Genomic DNA, 6,000 nt, shown 5'->3' with positions numbered 1-6,000 from the left:
TGGGGACAAAGAGCCCTCAGGAGCCACCTCTTCTTATAAAAAGAGGCAGGTCTGTCTGTGAGCTCCACTGGCAAACGCATGTTTAAGCAACCAGCCCCAGGGTGTATCAGTTGACCTCACCTCACCTCCGTCCGCTTCACACGTGCCTGCCTGGGCAGGACTCCAGGCACCTTAGGTGGACATTTATATTTTTAGAAACAAAACTGATCAACAGCAGGCAAAAGCAGTGTCTGCCTCCACTTTCAGAAACCCAACTCTGACCTCACAGGGTGGCATCTCAGACTCCCTCCCCATCTCATCAGGCAGCCCTGGATGTCCAAGCCGCAGGCCCTCCCCTTCTTCCTTCCTGCAGTGTAGATGGTCCTTTTTTCCCAGAAGACCTGACCGCGCAGAATGGGAGCCAGAGATCTGAGTCTGAAGTCCAGCTTCACACTCACAGGTTGTATGACCTTGAGCAAATCACTGAACCTCTTCAAGCTCAGTTTCCTCATCTGAAAAATGGGCACAAGACCATGCCTCTTTCAAAGAAATGGGTTTTGAGTGTTCATCAATTAGAGTAAGTACTTGGTGAGTTCTCACTGTGTCTGGGCCCCCTGGTACAGAGGACAAGAGGCCATGCTGATAAACCACGCTTTGCAAAAGATGAGAAAGGCCCTGATATGTGGCCTTTTCCAGATGCTGTGCTGTAAACATGCCCACCATCATCCGTTTCAAGCTACTGATGGCTTAACTGGTTGGCAAGATTCCTGCATCTTTAACAGCCGGCTTTTAGCATTTTGTGAGCTTCTGCACTCTGTCCTGGGAGGACCACTGAATCCTGATCTTCATGGGCTCACGGTTTGATGGGGGAAAACCAAGAACAATTTGTATAGTGATTTAATATCTTTCTGTTCCACCTGTAAGCTTTGTGATGACAAAGACAATTTTTGTTTTTAGGAAACTTTTTCTTACCATGGAATCTTCAGTCCTGGCAAATAGGAAGTTACCTAATAACACATGTTGAATGAATGAACACATGTCTCCAACAAAAAACAAAATGATTGAACGTTAGGTTAAATGTTGAGATGCAGAGTAACAGGTAGCAGAGTAACCTTTTCAACAGGTGGCCTCTCAGAGGAAAATATATTTAAGAATTAAATGAAACAGTAATTCTTTTTTTTTGGCCGCGCTGCATAGCTTGCAAGATCTTAGTTTCCTCACCAGGGCTTGAACCTGGGGCCACGGCAATGAAAGCACCGAGTTCTAACCACTGGACCTCCAGGGAATTCCCTCAGTCTTTTCTTAATATTTCATGTGTGGAAGTCTGACCTCTCCTGGAAAGCTTCTAGCCATGAGGAGCTCCCTGCCATACAGAATGAGGTTTTCCATTTTTGGGGGTCTCTGAGGGTGTGGGTGAGGCCTGTGGAGTTGATAGGAGAGAAGAGTCTCCACCTCTGCTAAGCGCCTACTGTATGCCAGCCACCAAGGGCACAGCACTCTGTCCATCACCTCCTTGAGTCCTCCTAATGTGGGCATGACTCACTCTCCTCATTTTACACCCAAGGAAGCTGAGGCTGGGAGACACTGAGTCACATACTTGAGGACACACCACCGGTGTGCTCAAACCTGGCTCTTGCCTCAGGCCACCCGATGCCTGGTGCACACAGCCCAAGCCCACCACCACTGGGGTGGGCACTTCCTGTGCCATGTCTACCTGGACAATGCCCCTCACCAGTGGGATGTGCCTCTCTGAGACCCCTGACGGCAAACTCAAGCCATCTTGGGTGATATCCGGGGACTGAGGTGCTTATTAGGTGCCCCAAATGCCCTCATCTGTTTTCCTTTCACCCTGTCACATACTCCTCAGCACAGGCAGTAGAGTTCATGGTTAATGACCCGTCAGTCCTAGAGAAAGTCAGCCCTGAATGTTCACTGGAAGGACTGTTGCTGAAACTCCAATACTTCGGCCACCTGATGCGAAGAACTGACTCATGTGAATAGTCCCTGATGCTGGAAAAGATTGAAGGCAGGAGGAGAAGGGGACGGCAGAGGATGAGATGGCTGGATGGCATCACCGACTCGATGGACATGAGTTTGAGTCAACTCCGGGAGTTGGTGATGGACAGGGAGGCCTGGCGTGCTACAGTTCATGAGGTCGCAGAGAGTCGGACACGACTTAGTGACTGAACCACAACAGCAAGCATTGTTTGAAGGGACAAAGGCACATCCCTTGCAGGGGCAGATAAAAACAGTTGGACCCAGAACCTGAGACCAGCTCAGGCCCCAGGAGCTCAACCCCACAGGAGGCCACACGTTCTCAACCATGTCGGATTTGCCCCCAGCCCGGACACAACTTAGCCACTGAATAATGAACAAAGTCCCCAGGGAGACTGGGCCCAGTGAACTGTGTTTAAAAAAGGCAGATATGGAAGCCTCAGAACCTGGGTTACTCATTAAATTTTATTAAATGCTGATATCGCCAACCCTCATACATCGGCCAAGGGTACTAAGTCATCAAAAGGCCGAGGCAGACAAACAAGAGCCTTACTGATTAACCAAGCCCTGCTTTCCAGGCCTGCTAGCTGCTCAGCCTCCCTGGCTGTCTCTCCTCCCGCTGGTCCTGGGGCCTCAACTGCCATCTCTGACCTGGCCCTCACACTGGCTCCAAGTTAAAGACACAAATATTCAACCTGCTGTGCTTGGTTGCTCAGTCATGTCTAACTCTTTGCGACCCCATGGACGATAGCCCTGCAGACTCCTCTTCCATGGGATTCTCCAGGCAAGAATACTGGAGTGGATTGCCATGCCCTCTTCCAGGGGAATCTTCCTGACCCAGGGATCAAACCCAAGTCTCCTGCATTGCAGGCAGATTCTTTACCGCCTGAGCCACCAGGGAAGACCACATTCACTGGTAAACTCACAGGTCTTCAAAGTTTTCATGAATAATACTTGCAGAGAAACAGAAAAGTGGGAATAAAAATGACCGTCAAGAAAAGCAAACAACAAATACTGAAATGAAATTCTGGAATCTTCTGAAGTCCCCAGGGCTCCGTCTTAGCTGATGGGTGTATGAGTTTACTGTGACTACTGTGAAAAATTGCCACAAACAGGAGCTTAAGCTTCCCAGGCGGTGCAGTGGTAAAGAACCTGCCTGCCAGTGCAGGAGGTGCAAGAGACGCAGGTTCCATCTCTGGGTCGGGAAGATCCCCTGGAGGAGGAAATGGCAACCCGCTCCAGTGTTCTTGCCTGGAGAATTCCAAGTCCATGGGGTTGCAAAGAGTCAGACATGACTGAGCACAAGGCAATCCAATTAGCAGGGGCTTAAAGCAAGGGACTTTGTTATATTACAGTTCTTGGGGGGTCAAATGTCCAAAATAGGACTGTGTTTCTTCTGGAGGCTCGAGGCGAGAATCATCAGCTTGAGACTGCCCACCATTTCTCGAATCAGGGCCCGCATCACCCTGCTGCCCACGTCTCCCTCCTGCCTTCTTCTTCTCAGGACCCTTGTGACCATCTGAAGCCAGCTAGATGATGCAGGATGGTCTTTCCATCTCAAGGCCCTTAACTTAACCACATTTGCAAAGTCCCTCTCACGTAAGGTAACGTGTTCCCAGATTCCTGTTGCCAGCATGTGGACCTCATTGGGGAGGGGGCCGTTATTGGGGGGCGAACAGAGGTCTTCCCTAGTGGTTCAGTGGTAAAGAACCTGCCTGTCAATGAAGGAAACATGACTTCGATCCCTGGGTCTAGAAGATTCCCTGCAGAAGGAAATAGCAACCCACTCCAGTATCGTTGCCTGGGAAATCCCATGGACAGAGGAGCCTACAATCCTCAGGGTTGCAAAGAGTCAGACTTGACTTAGTAACCAAAACAACAGCAACAAATATCAACAGTGGGTTTGCACTCTCTTTGCAATAATCACATTGTCTTAAGGACATCAAGATTCCCACTGACCCACACACAGAGGCATCCCAGAATTTCCTTGCTTAAGGGCTTGTGTGCCAGGGCCGGGAGGAGCCCTCCCTCAGGGTGACAAGGTGCAGCTCGCTCTGGGGGGTGATACTCGCACTGCCAGGCATCACCGCCTCTGGGCACATCCTCACCCTTGGATGCTGATGCAGCTCCGGCTTCTATTTTAAGCCAGGGCTCCTCTCTTGGCCTTGACTTTGGAACCAGACTTGGCCACGCCAAGGTCAAGAATAGCTGGACAAATTACTCCTGCCTCTGAATCTCTGTTACCAAAGCATCAATGCCATCCCTCCCCAAAGCTGTTGTGAAGACTGGAAATGGAGAACTGCAATTCAGATCACTCAGAAGCCTGTAAAGGTCTCCTTGTGCTTTGGAATGAGGATAAGGTCTCTGAAGAACAGCTCGGATTCTGGCATTCCCTGCTTGATGTGCTCCAGAAGCTTCCAGAAGCACTTAGATCAAGCTCTCTCCCCAGATCTCCAGGAACCACGTTGTCCAACCACTGCCCACCTCTCTCCTCTTGCCCCCAATCATCCCCACCAGCCCGCTTCCGGTTCCTTAAATACATCAAACCCACTTCTGGGATTTGTCCGTCTTCCCTATCTCTCCAGCACAGTCTTTCCCAGCTGAGTGAGCCACTGTCTCTCGCCTGTGGCCTTAGCCCAGATCCCATCTCTTAGGGCAGATGAGAGTCGTTTCCCGCACTTCCTCCCCATCTGAGCACCATGCTTCTTTCCTTCGTCACACGTGTCATGTTCCTCCTCCTGGGCACCGAGCTGGACCACACCCCCTGCCTTCCTTGCAGTGAGGCATGGTCACGTGACTGTCCTTGCTGCCGGTGGCACGCGTGTGGGAGTAATGGCCTCGGTTACACCACTCAGCTTTGTAGACCTCCTGCCTGGCCCTCGCTGCCCTCTCTGTCCCTGGCTGTAAGGCCAAGTACAGAGCATCCAGTGAGGCCTGGGAGGGCCTGGCAGATGGGGAAAGGGGTCACATGCTGGTGAAGACTTCACCTTCTAATCGGAGGAGTCCTGATAAACACCCACACCAGATTTCTCCATGAGTAAGAAAGAAAGTCCCATTGTTCTAAGCTGCTGAGGTTTGGGCTTGTTGGTCAACCCTGACATTTTTGTATCTGCTTCCTTGTTTATTGCCCATCTCACTAAAACGTCAGCTCCAGGAGCACAGGGTCACTGGCTGTCCTGGTTCCTGTTGTCTCAGCTCTGAGCACAGTGTCTCTTACACAAGGTAGGGGCACAAACTAAGCTTTCTTTTTTTTAATAAATGAATAAATATATGAGTTGTATTTACGTTGAGTTGTTGGATATTATGAGTTGTCAAGTTGCCCTGACTCCACTTTCTGAACACTCTATGGAAATTCAATGCCCACCTCAAGCTTTTGCAAATTCTCATGGACTTGGGCTCAAGGGTTCAGAGTTTTGGCATTTTGCTCCCCTTTCCTCTGGTCTATTGAAGTCTGAGTGTCTTCATTTCCTCATATTCAGTTCCACAAGTCAAGCATGGAACCCCATCTCTCTCTGTGCACACACACACACGCATGTGTGTACACACACCAGCCCAGGGCGTTTGTGGGTGTAGGATACTTGACCAAAGTTAGAGGGGGGCGGAGGATGACATTCATCCCAGTGCAATGCACACAGCATCCAAATGAAGTCAACGACCCATTTTTACTTTTGGGGGCTCCCCTGGGGCTCCGCTCAGGTACCCTCCCTGCCGTATCTCTCTAATCGCTATTCTCACTGCCCGGCCCTTTCCTGGTTGTCTTTTTCCTCCTCTTCCTCTCTTCTCTCTCCTTGCAGCAGATTGTGCTTTTATCCCCAAACCATTGCAACACCATCTCCCATTTTGCACTCTCTTCAACTCTGTGACTCACCATCCTCTGGTCGAGAGGTGAGGTCTCTCTCCGTGCCCTCTTGACTCTGAGTAGGTCTGTCTGTAACTGCTTCATCCTGATACAAGAGGGAAGTCATGTTCATGACTTCTGAGTCCAGGACCTTATAGGCGATGCAGCTTCTGCCTTGTCCCCTTGGA

Source organism: Moschus berezovskii, chromosome 16 (assembly GCF_049115385.1).
Source record: "Moschus berezovskii isolate FMDL1 chromosome 16, NW_MosBer_1.0, whole genome shotgun sequence".
Classification (NCBI taxonomy): domain Eukaryota; kingdom Metazoa; phylum Chordata; class Mammalia; order Artiodactyla; family Moschidae; genus Moschus; species Moschus berezovskii.
This window is presented reverse-complemented; position numbering follows the sequence as displayed.